The sequence below is a fragment of the Telopea speciosissima genome, chromosome 3 (genome assembly GCF_018873765.1).
Source record: "Telopea speciosissima isolate NSW1024214 ecotype Mountain lineage chromosome 3, Tspe_v1, whole genome shotgun sequence".
Classification (NCBI taxonomy): Eukaryota; Viridiplantae; Streptophyta; class Magnoliopsida; order Proteales; family Proteaceae; genus Telopea; species Telopea speciosissima.
The window spans coordinates 54275025-54295604 of NC_057918.1; the positions used below are offsets into that span (position 1 = coordinate 54275025).

The 20580-nt window shown below is 40.3% G+C and overlaps 1 long non-coding RNA gene across 2 annotated transcripts in view; it reads right to left on the reverse strand.

Annotated features, from left to right (window-relative positions):
- Nucleotides 1-7740, reverse strand: part of LOC122656443 — a 28381-nt gene extending 20641 nt beyond the window's left edge. Inside the window, exons 1-3 of one of the 2 annotated variants that reach the window (XR_006332103.1) lie at nucleotides 7650-7740; nucleotides 7349-7503; nucleotides 7215-7236 (exon numbers count right to left, since the gene is read on the reverse strand). This is a non-coding gene — a long non-coding RNA (uncharacterized LOC122656443). Of the gene's footprint in view, nucleotides 1-7108; nucleotides 7237-7348; nucleotides 7504-7649 lie in introns of those variants that run through there. The other variant, XR_006332102.1, reaches the window with a different exon arrangement.
- Nucleotides 7741-20580: the final 12840 nt, after the last annotated feature.

Consider the following 20580-nt stretch of genomic DNA (forward strand, 5'->3'; position numbering starts at 1 on the left):
TATATATGTGACGCATACTGTGTATGTAGAATGAATGATAGTTAGGATAACCAACCCGGTTGGTACAACCCCTAGCCTACAGGGGGTTACATGTTGGATGGCCTTTCATGGTATATTCGGATGATGATTTGCCTAAATACCACTTCCGCGGTACGATGTGATTATTGCCGGAGGCTAAGCGAGTCAGTTGTCCGATGGATGATTCCGGGACTGGCGAGGTCTAATCAAGGTTTATTGGGTGACCCAGGTCGCATTCGAGGACTGACAAGCTCCCTTTGGCAACTAGGGCTGTATCGTTGTGGGACCCAGTGGCATTCGGGGACCAGGGATACATCCTAATTTGTTGCAGTAGCATCTTACTTGAGACTTAGTTTTGTTGTTAGGTTATAATAATAAAAATGAACTCATGCACCGCATCATCTACTGTTGTGTATGCCCGCATCATCTAAGAACCTTAATGGCCAAGCACATAATTCTTTACATATTCCATCCTCAACATTTGTTTCTCTTAAGCCTTACTGAACCCATTTCCTACTCATACCCTTTCCTGATTGCATGTTAGCAACTTAAAAGGTTTCATTCCCTGAGACCTATCCTATTTTCTAACTTCAAGAGATCTCTAACAAAGATTCCCATTGGATGTCATCAAATCTCATCCCCATGCATATAACATCTCAATTGTGGCAGGTGGAGGAAACTGCCTCTCATTCCCAATTGCTATTTAAATTTTAATAGTATCAAAAGTTGATGCTTTCACCAATTAGTCCTGTTCTCCAATCGGTTTGGTTAGTCCTAATCGAAAAGCAAGCTTGATTTAGAATCATGCAAATACATGTGTTAAGATATACCAGAATACCAACCGTGGGGGTATTCTGGTCTTTTCCTGCTGTATTTTAGTTCTTTTTCTATTTTATGTATTCCTAGTCATATTTCGGCTATGACTAGGGCTATTTTTGTCTTTTGGCTGTATTACTTAATTCTATAAATAAAGGGCTTGGCTGGTCTCATCAATCCATCCAAATATTTTCCTAAAATCTGGCTTCTAATATGGTATCATAGCATTACTCTCTGATCGAGCCTGTTTATTAGCCCCCCCTTCCATTGTTCTCCCTTCTTCTTCTTCCATTCGATCCCTTTTCCCCCCACCTTCTTCCACTCGATCTTCTCCAATTTTTTCTTGGTTTCTTCTTCTGGATTAGGGCAGATCTAATGAGGTGATCTGTTGTCTAGATGCTGCCCTAATTAATCACCTCCTCACTTGATGATTTAACAAGGTTTTTGGTTCGATAGCTGCTGCCCATCCTTCTGCGATTTTGTTTGGAGTTCTCCCCTCTTGAAGATCAGTTTCCTCTCTCAAATTGAAGCTGGTTTTTTAGCGGGATCCATTCCTGCAGTTTTTATTGGACAGCTGCTATCACAGGTTCTCATCTCCAGCATGAACCACCTTCTCATATCGATCTACTTTCAGGGTTTTTTGAAAAACCGTGACCCTTGTCGATTTTGGTTTTTTGGTTCTCTGTGTGGATTTTTTTTTGGAGAAGCTTCTTCATCTACAATCAGGACAATATCTGCAGAATTTTCTCAGCCTTTGAAGACCCCTAAACCAAATCGATTTCCTCTTCCAGGGTTTCTCTCAAAACCCTGCTTATTGATTTTTTGGTTTTAGGGCTGTTTGTTGTTGTCACCCTATTCTCTGTTTCTTGCTGCCTCAAGGATTAATCAGGCCCTTATATCTCTGTTTTTTGCTGCTACACTCTTCCCTCCAATATGGGAGACTCAGAGGTTACCACAGCCAACTCTGGAGGTGATTCTCAGCCCCGGACAGAATTCCTCCCTTATGTTGCCTCCATTAAGCTCGATGGCACTAATTACCTCATATGGGCCAGGTCTCTATCCTTGACTGTGGCTGGTAGAGGACTCAATGGGCATCTTAATGGCACCTCTAAACAGCCTACTAAAGAAGGCCCTGCCAAGACTCGATGGGCTGCCAATGATGCTATGGTTATGTCTTTTGTTTTGAACTCCATGCCACAGGACCTTTCCAGCCAGTACCTTCTTCTTGATACTGCTGCACAGATATGGGCTGCTGCTAAAGGCACTTATGGCCAATTGGGGAATGATGCACAGGTATATGACATCCGGAAAACACTCTCTTCTACTGCCCAAAAGGAGCTGTCCGTGACTAAGTACTATGCTGTCCTCAAGAGTCTGTGGCAACAATTGGACCACTATGCCCCTTTTCAGCCCACCACAGCTGCTGATGTTACTGCTTATTCAGCCTATGTGGATAAGTTTCGAGTTTATGACTTCCTGGCTGGTCTTAATGCTGATTATGATCCCATCCGTGTGCAAGTACTTCGTCGGGTACCTTTCCCTACATTGGAGCAGGCCTTCTCTTTTGTTCTTACTGAGGAAACCCGTCGAGCTGCGATGATGTTGGGTCCCTCTGTTGAAAGATCAGCCCTACAGGCTGTTGGTTCTAAAGCTACTCCATCGGATACTGCTACTGCTGCTGCCCCTACACGGGAGCTTGTCAAGTGTGACCATTGCAATAAACTCTATCACACTAAGGCCCAGTGCTGGAAATTAAATGGGAAGCCTGCTGATTTTGAGGCTATACGTGGCCGTGCTAAACCTAAAAATAAAGCTAATCACACTGAAAGTGTAGCTTCAGCACCCACTGCTGACAATAGCTTCTCCCAGGAAGAGTTCCAAGCTCTCCGGCGTATATTACAGTCTTCCGCTGCCTCTGCTACATCTGTTCCTGCCGGTCATTCCACTCCATCAGGTTCCCACTTTGTCCGCTCAGGTATCTCCTTTGCTGGTAACTGTGCATCAGTTGTCTCCGCTCCCTGGATTATAGACTCCAGTGCCACTGATCACATGACAGGTTCTTCTAAACTTTTTTATACATATTCCCCTTCTTCTGGAGAAGATAAAGTTCGGGTGGCTGATGGTTCCCTCTCTTCTATTTCTGGAAAGGCGTCCATCAGTTGCTCCCCATTACTTACCCTGTCCTCTGTTTTGCACATTCCCAATTTCACTACTAATCTTCTCTCTATTAGTAGTATTACCAAAAATCTGAATTGCAAAGTGACTTTTTTCCCTACTCATTGTGTCTTTCAGGAACTGGACTCGGGGAGGACGATTGGATCGGGTAGGCTGCATAGTGGATTGTATCTTCTTGATGATGGACCGCACCAGGCTTTGCCTTCTCAGTTATGTCCACCATCTTCTTCTTCTGAATTGCACCAATGGCACTCTAGATTAGGACACCCCTCTTTAGGGCACATTATCTCTTTTATTTCCAAATTTGTTTAAAAATTGTAATAAGGAAGAATTTTTTTGTGAGCCTTGTGTCTTGGCCTAACAGACACGATCAAATTATCCTATATCTAATAAAAGGAGTTCTTCCCTATTTCACTTAATTCATACTGATGTGTGGGGCCCTAGTCGTAAAGCCTCTCTTCATGGCCAGCGATGGTTTGTTACATTCATTGACTGTCATTCCCGTTTCACTTGGGTATACCTCATGCATAACAAGAGTGAAGTCTTCTCTTGTTTTCAGCATTTTCATAAGATGGTCCAAACCCAGTTTAATACCACTCTTAAGATTTTAAGGAGTGACAATGGGATGGAGTATATGGAAGGTCAGTTCCAACAATACCTTTCTTCCCATGGCATTTTACATCAAACCAGTTGTGTTGATACTCCAGCCCAAAATGGTGTGGTTGAGAGGAAAAATAGCCATCTCTTGGAGGTGGCCCGGGCCGTAATGTTTGCCCATCATGTTCCCTCCTTTTATTGGGGGGATGCTGTCCTTACTGGAGCCTATTTTATTAATAGGCTGCCGACTCGGGTTCTTGCTTCCAAGTCCCCTATTGACCTTTTATCTGGCTCTTGCTTTTATATTGTTCCCCCTAAGGTTTTTGGGTGTGTCTGTTATGCTAAGGATACTAGATCTCCTAGAAAACTTGAGCCCCGCAGCCTACGCTGCATTTTCTTAGGTTACTCTGCCACCCAAAAATGATACAAATGTTATTATCCTCCTACCCGCCGTACCATGGTTAGTATAGAGGTTATCTTTCACGAAGCTCTCTCCTATTATTCGTCCCCACCTCTTCAAGGGGAGAGTTCTAGTGAAGATGTGTTGACTGTTGACCCCCCTCTTCGGCATGTTTATGATGAGTCTACCCCTACTGTTCCGAGTATGCCAACCCTTACCCTTCCCTCTACGCCAGGGGGAGATATTCCTACACAGGGGGAGGTTCCCCATTCTCCTTCAGGGGGAGATATTCCTGCACAGGGGGAGGTTTCTATAGTTCCTACTCAAGGGGAGGTCACCCCAGTCCAGAGAACCATTGGTGAATTTCAGCGGAGGATTGATGCGACAAATTTGAAGGTTTTTTCAAGGAACAAGACCAGACATAGGGAGCTTCAATCCACTATGACACCAGTTCCCGTCCAATTGCCAACTCCGGATCCAGAACCTACTTCTCCACCTGGTAATACTTCTTCTTTGGATCTCCCCATTGCTGTTCGCAAAGGTGTGAGAACTTGCACTCAACACCCTTTATCTCATGTTGTTTCTTATGATTCCCTTTTTCCATCCTTTTGTGCATTTGTTTCCTCTCTTTCTTCTATTCGTATTCCTCAAAATTGGCAGGAAGCTCTTACAGATGGAAAGTGGAAGGCAGCGATGATGGAAGAAATGGACACCTTGAAAAAAAATAACACATGGGAGCTTATGACTCTTCCACCAGGGAAGCGAACTGTTGGATGCAAGTGGGTGTTTGTGGTGAAACAGAAGGTGGATGGAACTGTGGATAGGTATAAGGCACGTCTTGTGGCCAAAGGATTTATTCAGACATATGGGATTGACTACCAGGAGACCTTTGCCCCTGTCGCTAAGCTAAATACTGTCAGAGTACTCTCATCTTGTGCAGTTAATTTTGGATGGGACTTACAACAGCTTGATGTGAAGAATGCTTTCCTCAATGGGGAACTTGAGGAAGAAGTATACATGGACATTCCACCAGGGTTCTCTTGTGACAGCAACCGAGGAAAGGTTTGTCGATTGAAGCATGCTCTTTATGGGTTGAAACAGTCCCCCCGAGCGTGGTTTGGCCGGTTTCACAAAGCAATGGTTTCTGTAGGCTACAAGCAGAGTAATGCAGATTACACTCTCTTTATCAAGAGAGCGGGCGAAAAACTCACTATCTTGATAGTCTACGTTGATGATATTGTGGTCACTGGCAATAGTTATGTTGAGATCAGCAGGTTGAAGACATTTCTTAGCCAAGAGTTCGAGATTAAGGATCTAGGAAAACTAAGGTATTTTCTTGGGATTGAAGTTGCCAGATCTTCAAAAGGCATCTTTCTTTCCCAACGGAAGTATGTCCTAGACCTACTGACTGAGACTAGTTTGTTAGGGTGCAGTCCTTCTAATACTCCTATGGATGTTAATGTTCGTCTCAAGGAAAAGGAGGGTGATCCGGTTGATAAAGGGTGATATCAACGACTAGTGGGAAAGTTGATTTATCTTTCTCATACTCGTCCCGATATTGCTGTTGTTGTTAGTCTTGTCAGTCAATTTATGCATGATCCATACACTTCATATATGGAGGTTGTTCTTCGAATTCTTCACTACTTGAAGTCAACTCCTGGGAAAGGAATTCTCCTGCCTCCCCATGGTCACCTACGCATTGAGGTGTATACTGATGCTGATTGGGCAGGTTCCCCAGACCGTAAGTCTATTTCTGATTACTGTTCTTTTGTGGGTGGTAATCTTGTCACCTGGCGTAGCAAAAAGCAGAATGTGGTGGCTCATTCTAGTGCTAAGGCAGAATTTCATGTTATGGCACAAGGTATTTGTGAGCTACTCTAGTTAAAAGGTTTGCTACAAGATCTTGGAGTTCCTATTCGCCTTCCTATGATGCTATATTGCAACAACAAGGCTGCCATTAGTATTGCACATAATCCGGTACAGCATGATCGCACAAAGCATGTTGAGGTGGATCGGCATTTCATCAAGGAAAAATTAGAGGAAGGCCTTATTTGTGTTCCTTATGTGAAGTTTGCCGATCAGCTTGCTGATATGTTCACCAAGGGACTGCCTGGAAGGGTCTTTCATCCTAGCCTAGTCAAGTTGGGCATGAGTGATATTTTTGCCCCAACTTGAGGGGGAGTGTTAAGATATACCAAAATACCAACTGTGGGGGTATTCTGGTCTTTTCCTGCTTTATTTTAGTTCTTTTTCTGTTTTATGTATTCCTAGTCATATTTCGGCTATGACTAGGGCCATTTTTGTCTTTTGGCTGTATTACTTAATTCTATAAATAAAGGGTTTGGCTGGTCTCATCGATCCATCCAAGTATTTTCCTAAAATCTGTCTTCTAATAACATGTTACTGCCAACCAGTTAGGGATAGGGCTGATACGAAACTCTTTCCAACCGGCTGGAATCAGATACAGCAGGGGGAGAGGGGGTAAGAGATGGACAAGGCTGAGAGGAACCAGCTTAGAGGTTTTGTGACCTCCAATAAGCCCTTGCCTCTTTTAACTTAAGGATCTTACTGCATATGTTGTGAGTTTTTGCAACTCAGTGTTGTTACCCTTTCCTTTTTTTGCTTTTTTTTGCCAAAAGGCAGGTGAGGTAATACCCACTTACTCTAGGTGCTTCAGAAGTTTTAATTTTCCCATAAATATCAAATTCTATATGCTCTAGTTTCGAACGACAACAATTTTGGCTTTTTACGACGTAAGTTTTCCATCGCAAAAACAACTTTCCGTAGTAAAACTCCTAACATCTCAACATATACCTGCAGTTCAGAACTTGTAGCCGAAGCAAGTGCCACCCTCAGCATATAAGTTTCATATGGGTCTCTAGTCACATTGTCAAGTTTGAATAAAATCCGCCATGTGGTGTTATCAATCCTTCTGCAATTAAAGGACAAACAAGGTTTGAAGAACTTCATATCTTTCAAAAAAAAATGGGAAGCTAAGCTATAAAAAGTAGGGTTTTTTTTTCTTCTTCTGAACCAACTGGAATGCATTAATGTCAAAATTTTATAGTCATCTGTCAACATGAGCAAAGAACCAGTTTGTACTGTAGTCACTAGTACCAACAGTATACACAAGGTCTTCACAAGTATGCAATTCTGCATACCTCTCTCCCACAGCCCATAATGTCTAAATTTATATATCCACAGGAACATGTACTGAATCTCTATCATTGCTGCAATCCATTTTCAAGAGCCAAATGGTTAACTACCTGTACCTTAACTACAACTATACAGATTTTATATCCCTAACAAGATGATGGACCATTTAGTGATGAAGAAACAAACCTGTTTGGATTACTGAGAAAAAGTTTATTTGTATTTTGGGTCACGATCATGCACAAAAAATTCCTCTGCAGAACGATCAGGAATTCCTATCTCCCACAAGGAAGGACCTTGCCTTGGTGGTTCATATGTACGATTACACAGATTTAATTTGAATCCTGCATTACATGTTCACAATTTTAGTATACTCCAAAATATTTAGTTTCTGCAATGCAATCTCTAGGACTATTAGAATGGCCATTAAAGCTCACAAATAACAAAACTAAAAAGGAGAAAACAAATTCATAAAATATGGGAATAGAACCTGGGGTGATGGCAATATTAACATCATATTTGTAATCTCCAATAAAACCAAGAATCCATCCATAAAGATTATAAACTCGAGGCCGAACACCAAATAGAGAAAGATCCATCAGGATTAGCTCCTGACAGTGTATGTGGGATACAGGGCTGCTTTGTGGTATCCTTTCTCTCTCTCTCAAATTTTTTCTGTTGGATATTTCTCATCCAGTTGCCCTTTCCTATAAGTATAATTAATATATACCTTTAATTTGATCTTTCTTTAATCAGTAGCTATATATAAGCATTGTCCTAAAATCTTGATTGTACATCTGTTTTGAAACATTCAACCACGCTTGGCCTGCTGGATGAGGAGATCATGACATTGTATGTGGGATACAGGGCTGCTTTGTGGTATCCTTTCTCTCTCTCCCTCTCTGAACTTTTTTCTGCTGGATATTTCTCATCCAACTGCCCTTTCCTATCACTATAATTAATACAAACCTTTAATTTGATCTTTCTTTAAAGAGGTGCAGCAGTAACTATATATAAGCATTGTCCTAAAATCTTTAATTGTATAGCAGCATCCTCAGACCGAAGCATTAGAATCAGTGTCAGAAGTGCATTGCATTCTACAATTTGTGAAGTCACGGAATATTTAAAAAAGAAAACTAGTTCAACTCAGACTTCATATACGTAACTAATTCAAAACAGGCCAATCATGAAAGGATGGAACTGGTCTTCTAAACACTGAATTTCTATAAGAAGATCTATATTTAGTCTAACAAAGATTTAGGGAGTTAGCATATTAGTGATTGCCTATCATAATTACATATCAGCGGTTGGCAACTCATATTCCATCACCTTAATCCATAAGGAAGCTAAGTTTCAACTGTTGATTGAGTAGTAGAAGACACTGAGCAATCCCTTGACAGAGTTAGAATAGGTCCAAGAAACCCAATGGTTGAGACACCAGCAAGTGAGATCAGGTTAAAAATAAACTAACAAGCAGCTAAAACATGAGCAAACTCATTAAGGGCTTCAAGGAAATGCACGTTCTTACTTTCTTAAAGGATAAGCATCCCTATAACCATATTCTTACTAAGAATAATATTAATCAACATCAAAGAAGATAAGTGGAAATATCTAATCAATCCTTAATATGATTTTCCAGTCAAATTATGTATTTCAAACATATATCCATATCATGATTAAGGGGGGCACAAATGTTCAATGCCTATTTTTTCTTACGGATTCTTAAGAAAAAATCGTAAGAAAGATATCTAGAGATATTGAAACTGTACTAATGCTTAAACATGATTCACAATGACTAAATAGTCGAATTTCGGACAAAGACTCACAATTACACAATGAATTATCCAACTATGACTAAAAAATCATATTTTTTACGACAAGAAAATTTGATAAAATGAAACTGTACTAATGCTTAAACACGATTCACAATGAGTTTTGTGAATTATTATTATAATTGACAATACTGTAAAGTTTTAATTTGAATTCTTAAATCCTTATTCTACTAGAATGCCTGTGTGGGCTAGCCCCAAGTGGATGTTTTGATTGTTCTGTGAGACCTTCTCCATTCCCCTGTCAGTGAGCGTCAGGCTGTCAGAACCAGCTGCAATACAATGGCCAAGCATCTGTGCAATTTTGAATGGTAAGTGGTTAAAAAGGAGTTGTAAGGTTCACAAAATACAATTTTACTGTAATAGTGTAGTGGGTTTTACTTAAAACAATTTTCTCATTTTAAACTAAGTTGTAAGTTATGTTCCCTTTCAGCCAAGAAACATTTTGGTTCAATGAGCCAAAACAAAACATTTATTTCAGCAAATTGATCATTCTGCTAATTTTTGCCATTTTGGTCATTTTTTATTGTTTGCGATAAAATAAATGGAAGTCTTGGTTTTGAAATATGTTTTTGGGTTTGGATTATCCCACAGCTGGGCTAAAATGAAAAGCAATTACAAATATATAAGCTTCAATATACAAGTAAGGTAGAATATATTAGTGGACGAGCCTTGGCGCAACAGTTAAGTTGCGCACTTGCAACATGTTTGGCTGCGGGTTCGAAACTTAGAAACAGCTTCTCTTTCAAAGCTAGCAGGAGACTCGTGCTATAAAACATCTTTTCTTGCCATTACACCATTACTTGATTTATAGGTGGAGGGAATGTTATGTGAGTTGTGGGTGGTTACGTAGGAGGGTTATATTGAGCAGTTATTGTGAAACCCGGTCAATTTCATAATAAATTTGAACTTTTGGAATCTGTGTGATTTCAAGTTCTGGTTCAACTTTGCCCATACTAGCCTCTAAGTTGTGGGCCGTCTTGATTAAGAAATTCAGACCTATCTCATGACTCGTCTGTAAAGGCATTCCGATTAGCCAACTACCGTGGCCTTAAATGAGTCTGAGGTGTCTAGCGGAAGACAACACATAAGCTTGGCATGCTGGATTGATGGCCTGCGAAGCCTCTCTCTGTCTTAGGCCGAATCCCAGGTAAGAATCCCATTTTATATGTATGTATGTTGTATTTTTAATTAATTAGTGTATTAGGGGCAGAATAGTAATTTTTACCTTGTGAGACCCCGCACCAGAGCTACCTGTGTCTGGTCTGCTGGCTGGACAGGCTGCAGGACCTCCCCCTTAATTAAACTCAATGTAAGTATAATTTAAAATATATTTATATAACGTTTTGTACGACCAAATAGGGTTAGAAGGGTATTTTAGTAAAATTGACCCCGTGGGACCCAGTTCCCCAGTGGGGAATATGGTTCCGGACAGTTACCCGTATCCGGATCATCCCTGATGTCGCATGACGTCGATCTGTAACTGGAATAAGGTAATAAATACAAAAGAATCAATTTTAGAAATAATTTATAACTAAATGACCATTCTGCCCCTTAGTGGTTAAGTATCCTATATATATATATAACTTCTCTTATACTATTTACAAAACACATTACAAGTTAGAGAAGCTGAAAAATTCGTTCCAGCTTGGAGAAGGAAGAAAGAAAAGGGAAAAGAGAAGAGAAGAAGAGAGAACAAGGGTTGCTCTTGAAGGCTTACCTCCCACAACTGAACCTGAACTTGAATCTCCATTAGAAGTGCTTCCAGCACCTGTTCTGCCTCTAATTTCTGGTAAGCCCTGAGAACCCTTGCTGTATCCTTCTCCTTATCCTCTAAGTTTAGTTAATTTTTAGTCTAAATACACCTAAGATGGCTGGACTCCATTAAAGCTTCAAAGTTAAGCTTGAATAATTAGATTTTGTTGTGAGATTGAGCTGTTCTAACTATTTCCAGCCCAATCAGACCTGAAATTGAGTGTTAAACTCTAATCAAACCTTTAATGTTGAAGCTATTACTTGTATAGTAAACCCTAACCTAGCTAATTTAGGTTTAATTGAAGAAATTCCTAAATTAACTAACTATTTATGAAATTGAACACCCAAAATAGATTGACCCACCTTGAATTAATGTTAAAACTCCTAATTTGGGCCATACATGCAAAGATCTGGCCAATTGAAGCAAAACCCCCAAATTCGGACACTGACCCGGATGCTGTTGCAGGCCCAGGGGCGGTTGACCGGCTCCCTGGAAGTCTGCATCCGGCTCCCCTATTTTTGTGCCCTTATGACCTATACCCCTTGGGACTTGACCTTGGACCATCCCAGAACCTATGGCATGGTGTTTGGTATGTTGTTTAGGGCTGTTTCTACTGTTTTCTAGTCGGTTTGTTGGATTGTTGGTGGGTAACTGACCTAGAATTCCTTCTATAACTAATCTATAATATTCTTGTCTCATATTTAGGACTGTCTTGGTCTGTTCTTGCCTGCCTATTGGAGTTTATTCACCTAGGCTAGCTACAACTACAGGTAAGGGGATTCGACCTTAATTTCCTGCGTGTTTATCACATTAATTTCAACTTTATGCTGAATGCCATGCTCATGCATCATTACCTCTATACCTGGAGCATGTAGTTTTCTAGCTTTTATTTAATGCATTAGACTGCATGTGAAATAGGTTGCACAAAGACATACTGCATTGCATTTGCATTGATTATTTATATGATGTGAATTTATGATGATGGAATTCGGTAATTTATAACTCAGATCATGCTTGCCTCATCATGTTTAGACTGCACTGGGCTAGGATGATATTCATTACCCAGTACTGCGCCCCTTACCAACAGGGGGAAAGGTGTTGGACAACCCGTGGCAGAGACCGATGTGTTAGTTCCGGGATGCCATCTTCTGTCCCATGTTAGCGGGTCCCTAATTCCGCTGTGGGAATAAACAGGCAGGGTTGGTCATTTGGGGGTCTGTCGGGGTCCGATGTGTTAGTTCCGGAACTGGCGGGTCCTCACCGTGGTAGAATGGTTTCGCTCGGGTGACCGAAGGGTTAGTTCCGGGACCGAGGTTAGCATCTACCACTAGTAGTAGTACTTATACCCCATGAGACTTAGTATCTGTGCTAGGAACATGTTAGTTTAGCACATGCATCATGGATTTATTGTGTTTGTATGCTTGTACCCCCCTTACTGGGCTCAGTTGAGAGCTCACCCCTGTGGATATCCTTATTTTTCAGGTGATTTAGTTACTTCTAATGGTGGATTTGCGGCGCTGGAGTTTGAAGTGCACGATACTTCGTGCGCACGTGATGATTGGGCAACCTCCTGATCTTGGCCTGATAGTCCAGGCTACCTCCCCACTCTTTTATGCTTTATAAATGCTTTATATATTTATAGAATAGTTTCTTGTATACTTTTACTCTGTGCTACCTTTGAGAACTGTATAGTTGTATCACAAGCCTTATCATGTATATAAATGAAATATCATTTAGACTTCTCTTACTAATGATGTTATCTCTATTAATTAAATTGTTTCCGCTGCCTCTGATTACTGTATCTGTGAGCAATGATTGTGAATAGGGTACTGCACTTGTGATCCTTGGGGATTGGTTGGATGTTAGAGACATCCCGCCATACTTGGCCCTTAATAACCGGGCCGGGGTGTGACAGTTATTGTAAGTCATTATACTAAATTATTAGGAATTATTCTTTGAGTAGAGTAAGTTACAAGGAGCACATAAAATACACACAATCACACATATTACATAAACTATTTCTGAAAGAAAGCAAGAATTTTTTTTATGATAATCAGCAAAACAGAGTGAACCGATTAACCTATACTGAAACAGAGTCACTTACCAGAAAATAAACAATAGCCCAAAAACAAAGACAAGATCGAAGAACCTATAATGTTAGAAAAGCAAATGTTAGCAACTATAGAAGTATATGGATCCATAGTTTGATTGATGTAACTTAACTATTACTAAAGAATAAAATTAGCTTGAACAAACACTCCTAACATTGTATTTTTCTATTCTTATTTGGATGGTTTAAGCAAGATTTAATCTTTAACAGAGCTTCATAGAAATCAAAATTGACATTGGTTTTTAACTGAGGCTGTATTGCTACTGTTGCAAGAAATGCTAATGGGGTATTTGTCTTGCAGCATTTGGAGTGCTACATGCTAGCAAATTGCAGATCCATAATTTGCGTACTCAGAGTTCCCAAGAACCCTTGCAACAGGTGTGTCCAATTCAATAACATTACTATATGCAAGCCCATAATCCTTTGTCCCTTCAATTATATATCCTTTTATGTGGTGGCATACTCTCCCATGCTTGTCCAAGGCCGATAATTGCCTCAAAAGGTTCCGTAACTGGGCTCTAAGCTAATTGCGCTTAATTGCGGTTTGTGTCAAAGAAATGCACAAGGGGAAAAATAGCATTTGACAAGATCGAAGGGCATTCCATGCTGCAGTCCCACAACCACAGTACCCCAACTTTACTTAAGAACACTTGAACACAGGCTTGTATGGCCATTGAGGAGGATGTTTTTTTGTTCCAAAAGACCCCAATGGCCCATGCCCCTTCCATTAATTGCTTAGTCATATTATTTAAGTAGAGAAATATAGCTCATAGTACAAGAGAGTACAGTATACATGGGACTGTTCTCGTAGTTGGACATCATTATATAACTGATAGATTTCAGCAACAGAAAATATTGATATAGTCAAGACTAATACCATGAGGTACAGCTATGGTGGTCAATACCTACAATGCAGATATCACAAGATAAGCTTTGTCGAGCTTCAGCTTTAACTTAAATTTGGCAGTTTAACAACAGCTCCCACTCCTAGGGATATTCTTTACATCACAGAACCAAATCTTTGGATCGTAATGTCATCCAACTCCTTGAAAAAATATTAAAGAGGAAGATTTTGAGCTTTGCCACAAATTAACCTCATTCATCTAATTCAACAATCTGGTTACTATAAGTCCAGTTCTTCAACTTCCAAATGTAGCAAGCCACAGATTATCCTTCTTTGTGCAGCTTAGCAAAACAAAAAGAAGATGCAGCACAAAAACCAAAAGAAAGCAAAATCAAAAAGCAACCCAAGACAAAGAACATGGAAATGAGATTGACTCTCAAACAGACCACATAAAATTACACCCAATCTGAGATATCAGTCAGCAAATCAACAACAGAAAAAAAAAAAATTTTAATAAATGAATAACTAGAATTCAGAGTTTCTATAATATTACACATTGGCCAAGTATCCTACAAAGAGACTCCTAAGAGCCAGAAGTAGTAAAGGAACAGCCATAGTAAGGGTGCATCATGACATAGTACGATGCCTTACCTGAATGGATTAGTTGGTACTAGAAATGTTAGAAAAAGAGAACGAAAAGAGTAATAAGAAGTGAAAAGGACAGAGACATTTCCAACCAAAAAAGCAAAGTTCTCACTGATGGTATTGTTGCGTCTGAAAACCTTCGCTCCTCGGTCCACCCACGGATGAACCTGCAAAAACCGAGTTAGCACAACGGAGCCGGTGTGACTCCAGCGAAGGGCTCTCCGATGCCTAAGTCAGATCTCAAAGCAACAGCGTTTCGACTTAGTAAAAAGTGAGATGATCGTTCAAGCTCCATACCTGAGTATTTATAGAGTTTGGATAGGGCGGTGGAGAAGAGCCCTTGTATGGGAAGAGTCCTATTTTTGGTAGGCCTCTTCCAGGCAGAGTCATATTCGGATGAGGACTCTTCACTTGGTAAGAGTCCATATTTGAATGTGATACGATCCTGTTATGAGATAACGGATGACTCAGCGTATCCCGCGATCGTCGGGATGTGCTGACGTAGCTCTGTGATTTAGGCGAGTCACGGTTGTCATCCCTCGGGGGGATTCGGTGATCAATGACCGATACTATAGTGGTCGGCTCGGTGGATGACCACGAGGTGTCGGCTAAGTGGATGACCACTAGGCGTCGGCCAAGTGTAGATTACCCTGAGGGGTCGGCCAGATGTGGATGACCCTGAGGGTTGGCCAGATGTGGATGACCCGAGGGGTCGGCCAGGTGTGGATGACCATGAGGGGTCGGCCAGATGTGGATGACCGAGGGGTCGGCCAAATGTGGATGACCCTGAGGGGTTGGCCAGATGTGGATGACCCTGAAGGGTCGGCCAGGTGTGGATGACCCTGAGGGGTCGGCCAGGTGTGGATGACCCTGAGGGGTCGGCCAGGTGTGGATGACCCTGAGGGGTCGGCCATTCCTGTTCTTTCTGGGACAGGGCTCTTCTACTCATGCCGAATGGGACACGCGTCTTCTTCTGATTGGAGGCTTTATGGCTCATCAAGTATACTTAGTGTAAGTGAGCTCTAAGATCAGATCTTTGGAATAAAATCCAGTTGGAAAAGGAAATCCAATTAGAGATAAAAAAATAAAAATAAAAAAAGTTGTGTTAGCATTATTATGGAGTTCTTTTTTTCTTTAGTTCAAGCTGGATCTTCTTTCTTTACTTATTTGTATAGTCTAGCTTGAGGGGGAATGTTGGAATATGTACTCCAGAATACTGTGGGGGTATTCTGGACTTTTTGGGGGTAGTTTTATTCTTCTTATATTATTAAGTTTATGTCGGCTATGAGGGTTTTAGTCCCACATTGCCTAGTTTAGTCTATTTGTAATTTCCCCTCTATTTATAATAGAGGGGCTTACCTATCAATTAATTAATTCAAGTATTTTACAACTTCCATCTTCTCTTCTCTCTAAAGTTGCTGGTTACAGGTCCTAGGTTTTCTACATGGTATCAGAGCTGTTGTAACCAGTGATTGATTCTCTTCTTGGTTTGCAGTTTTGAGAGTTGTTTAAAGGTCTCCGTTATGCTGAGCAGCCAATGTCACCTCTGCATATATATATCTGCTGTTTGCATTTCGTTTGCTCTGCTTTTGAGCCCCAAACATAGAATGATTCTGTTGGAGAGATGGTTTTCTTTGGTGTTGTTTAAATCGAACCAGACTGATGATGGTTCATTAGTTCTGCGACTATGGCTGCCGCTGCTTCTCGTTTGCTGCCGCTGTTAATTTTTTATATTGCTTCTGCAAGTCTGTTTCTACCACTGGTTGTTCCGCTAGGTTCAACTGGGTATCGCTTTGCTGAATCGTTTGCAGGTTGCAGACATATAGCTTGGTTTGTCTCTGTTTTACCACCATTGAGTTGCTGCAATTTTTTTTTCTGCCATACGGCTCTACCCCTCTCTTGAGGACTACTTAATACTGTTCACGGTGGATCTTCGATCCACTCTTTTGGGCTGATTCAAGCCCCTTGTTACCCTGCTGCTCTCTCTGGTATAGACTGAATCAGTTGCTGTTTTTTCTTCGATTGATGCTATCGATTTGCTGAAAATTTTAAAAAAAAAAAAAAAAAAATTTAAATTTGTAGACCAGCTGCGTCTCGATCCATCTCGATCTACCAGTTCTGTTGGCTGCTTGTCGTTTGCAGATGTTCTTGTAGTTTCTATCGCTTCTGGCTGATTTTCCCCCCTGTTATCGAAACCCTTGAGATCCTGTTTTCACGGTTTGGTGGTTGCTTAAGGAAGACGATGAATGTTTCACAATGGGTTTCCTTTTATGAGTTGGTTTCCTTTTAGTTACTTTATTCCTAAAGTCTTATTTTATTCCTTTAAGTTTTCCATCATGCCCTTATCATCTTCGCTTATTTACCTTTGTCCTTATTTTACTCTAAATTCCCTTCATGTCCCCTTACTTCTTTATTTGCCAATTACCCCTTGAAAATTCTTGTTATTTACCAAATTGCCACTCTCCATAGGCATTATTTTACTTGTTGCATCCCATTGCTTTTTGTTTACCAAAAGGCCCTTGCAAAATTCTGGTTATTTATGGAACTGCCATTACTTTTTAATACATTCCCCTATTTGACTACCCAATTGATCCTTGAATATTCTGGTTTATTAACAGTTTGCCCTTTGGCTTGGATTGTATTTAAAACTGGATTTTCACCAAATTGCAGTCATGCCATCCTTTTTTTCCAACACCATTCCCTTTCAATAATTCTAATTCCTTTCATATCCCATACATTTGGCATATACCCATAACTCCTTTGGAAGTTAATGGTATTCTCTCATTTGCCATTTCTTCCTTTTTTTCATTACCCTTAGCACCTCTTGGAAAATTCTGGAATATTATGTTTTTGCCCTATCTCTTACATCATCTCTCTTATGTCCACGTGTACTACACGTGAGGGGGGGATTATGTACAGTACACCTGTAGACATTGTAGAAGCAGAACTTGCAGGAACACTTGGTGCAAAACATAGAAGATCAGAGTTTTCACCATTGCCAATGGGTATCTACTTTGTTATTGGGTTGAGTTTGCCGTAAGGGGGAGATTGAACTATTGAAGAGTATTGAAGATATTTGGTTGTTGCCCATTTGAGGACTTTCAGTTGGGTTGATACAGTTTTTTTTCGCTGCCTGATTCAGTTTGTTTTCGCTGCTTACTGCTCTAGTTATTAATTCACTTCAAGATTCTACGTCACTATGACAATCTGAGATTCATCACTAGATAGCTATTGAAGATCGTTGAAAGCTGCCTTTTTGGAAGACATTCCAGTCCCGGTTTGCTGATCATATCTGTCCAAGTTTTGAAGAACTATTTTTTCAAGTTCTTGAAGGTTTATTTGGGAGCTGCATTCATATGTCAAGCTGGATTCTGCTACAACTTAGTTTTTCCCATTTTGTTCAAGTTGGGCATTAGTACCTTGTATGCGCCAACTTGAGGGGGAGTGCTAACATTGTTATGGAGTTCTTTTTTTCTTTAGTTCAAGCTGGATCTTCTTTCTTTACTTATTTGTATAGTCCAGCTTGAGGGGGAATGTTGGAATATGTGCTCCAGAATACTGTGAGGGTATTCTGGTCTTTTGGGGGTAGTTTTATTCTTCTTATATTATTAAGTTTATGTCGGCTATGAGGGTTTTAGTCCCACATCGCCTAGTTTAGTCTATTTGTAATTTCCCCTCTATTATAAATAGAGGGGCTTACCTATCAATTAATTAATTCAAGTATTTTACAACTTCCATCTTCTCTTCTCTCTTTTCTTCTCTCTAAAGTTACTGGTTACAGGTCCTAGGTTTTCTACAAGTTGGGATAGGAGTACATCTGTTGATCCAATGCTAAACAATTACAGACATTGACAATCAAAGTTTTGACATGCTTGTCATGAGCTCAAACCAAGTTTGAACTTCAAGTTGTCACACATATCAAAAAGGGATATGAGTTGGATGACATTGGGATCCAAGGATTGGCTGTTGGTTGATTTGTGAGTTGCTTACCAAAAGAGAGTCTGAATTATGAGTCATCAATTATGTTCTCCTAGTCCAATACCCTTGACTATTCCACTACCCTAGAATGGCCGGTTTAAACTTTAAACTTGGTTTCATTAGTGGGATTATGGGAGCCCCTCTACCCTTCCAGCCAAGGCTAAGCGTATAATGTGCCCAAGGTGATTAGGCAATACATGGGGGTTTTACATGCAAAAACCCCCACATAATGAAAGAGAATGATAGTATATTGAGTTAGAATCTATGAATGAATAGATTCAAGCAAGAGAACAAGATTCACAGCAAGGGAAAGAGGAAGAAGAGAGTTAGGAGAGAATCGATTGTGAGGGAGAGACTTCTCCACTCACCTAATTTCTTCATTAACAATATTCTTGAAATTACATTTGACTCCCTGATGAGGTAAAAGGAAATAAAATGTTGAGAAGTGTACCCCGATAGGGGGAGTGTCCCTACTGTGGTTGAGTCCATTATGGTTTCCTTTATTGTTTTATGTCTTTAATTGTTAGGATTTAGGAGTCAGTTTCCTAGTCTAAGTTAGTTACTTATTTTAGAATAGGTTTAGTTTCCTTTTCCTTTTATGATTGTAATGGTTTTATTATAAATAAGATACTTGAGGGAGGAAGCAAACTAACACATTATTTTCTCTCATTCTCTCTTTCTAACCCACGATTCTGTCTACATGGTATCAGAGATAGGCAACCAGTGACTGATTCTCTTCAACATTGCAGTTTTTAGAGTCGATTCAAGGTTCTCTGATTTATGGAGAAACCCGAGTTCATAAAAAGAAAAGAAGAACTAGGGTTTCCTGCTCATTTAATCTTTATCGTTTTTTTAAATCTTCCATAGTCGTTTGTTGGTCTTTCCATCAGTTCGATCTGCAGGGCTAGCTATAACTAAACATGGCTACACTAACGATGAAATTCTTGGTGCTTATCGTCCTTCTGTCACCGGCCATCATTGTTGGTGTTGTTTCGATGGAGTAGATGGCTGCTACTGATTTGGATTTCTGGTTGAAGTCCTGCTGCTGATTTCTGATTCTTGTGCAATCGATTGCTATTGATGGATGTTGAATCGAGTCCTGGGTTCTCTTGGTCGAAATTTGAAAGTTGTCTCTTGATTCCTTTCTGCTGGTTCTAAGGATTGGTCGATGGCTACTACTGCTGATCTGCTTCTACCAATTTTATTTTTTCTGAACTAGGGATTATATGCTGATCGAACTCGTCATTGTCGTTGCTGCTGAATCGATTTGATGCTGTGATTGCTATCGGTTGCTCTTGTTCGATTGCTGGCATTTTCTTGATCTGGTTTGGATCGATTACTGCTAGGATTGAAGACGTGGTTGAGAAGAAGACTAACTAGTTTCCGCTGGTCACGTGGTTAGCGCTGCCTTCGATCTCTTGCTGGTTTCCCACGACTTGGAGGTCTCTTGTTGAAGTCATCAATTTCTTTGCTTTTGGTTTCTGCAATACCCGAGGTTTGTTCTTGAAAACGATAAGCGTTAAGTATATGCCTCCTTTATTCTTGGCTTTAATTTCAGCCACTTTCCCAAAATACCCCAGATTTATGTTTTTATCTTTATCTATCCTTTTAAGCATATTTCTGCTTCCAATTTTACCCTCACTCAATAATTCCCATCATGTCCCATTGCCTCTTTACCTACTAAATTGACCCCTTGCAAATTCTGGTTTATTACCAGATTATTACCCCTCCCTTAAATTTGGCCTTGCTTATGCATATATATGGATTTCACTTAAATTACAGTTCTGCCATTACCTCTTGCTATTGCCTATTGTATACTTGGATGGGTCCATCCCGAACGAAATTGGGTATTTTGACCCGGGTTTCACATCAATTGGAGATTGCATGATCTAATTACAGAATTGCCATTGGGCATACATATATGCCATATTATTGCTTTTGTGAAACCCATAAAAAAAAATTAAAAAAAAAATTGAACTTTTGGAACCTGTGTGATTTAGGTTCTGGTTCAACTTTGCCCATACTAGCCTTTAAGTTGTGGGTCGTCTCGATTGAGAAATCCAAACCTATCTCATGACTCGTCTGTAAAGGCATTCCGATCAGCCAACTACCGTGGCCTTAAATGAGTCTGAGGTGTCTAACGGAAGACAACACATAAGCTTGGCATGCTAGATTGATGGCTTGCGGAGCCTCTCTTTGTCTTTTTTAGGCGAGTGCCAGGTGAGAATCTTCCCAACCTGCTCTTCTGAAGTCAGAGGA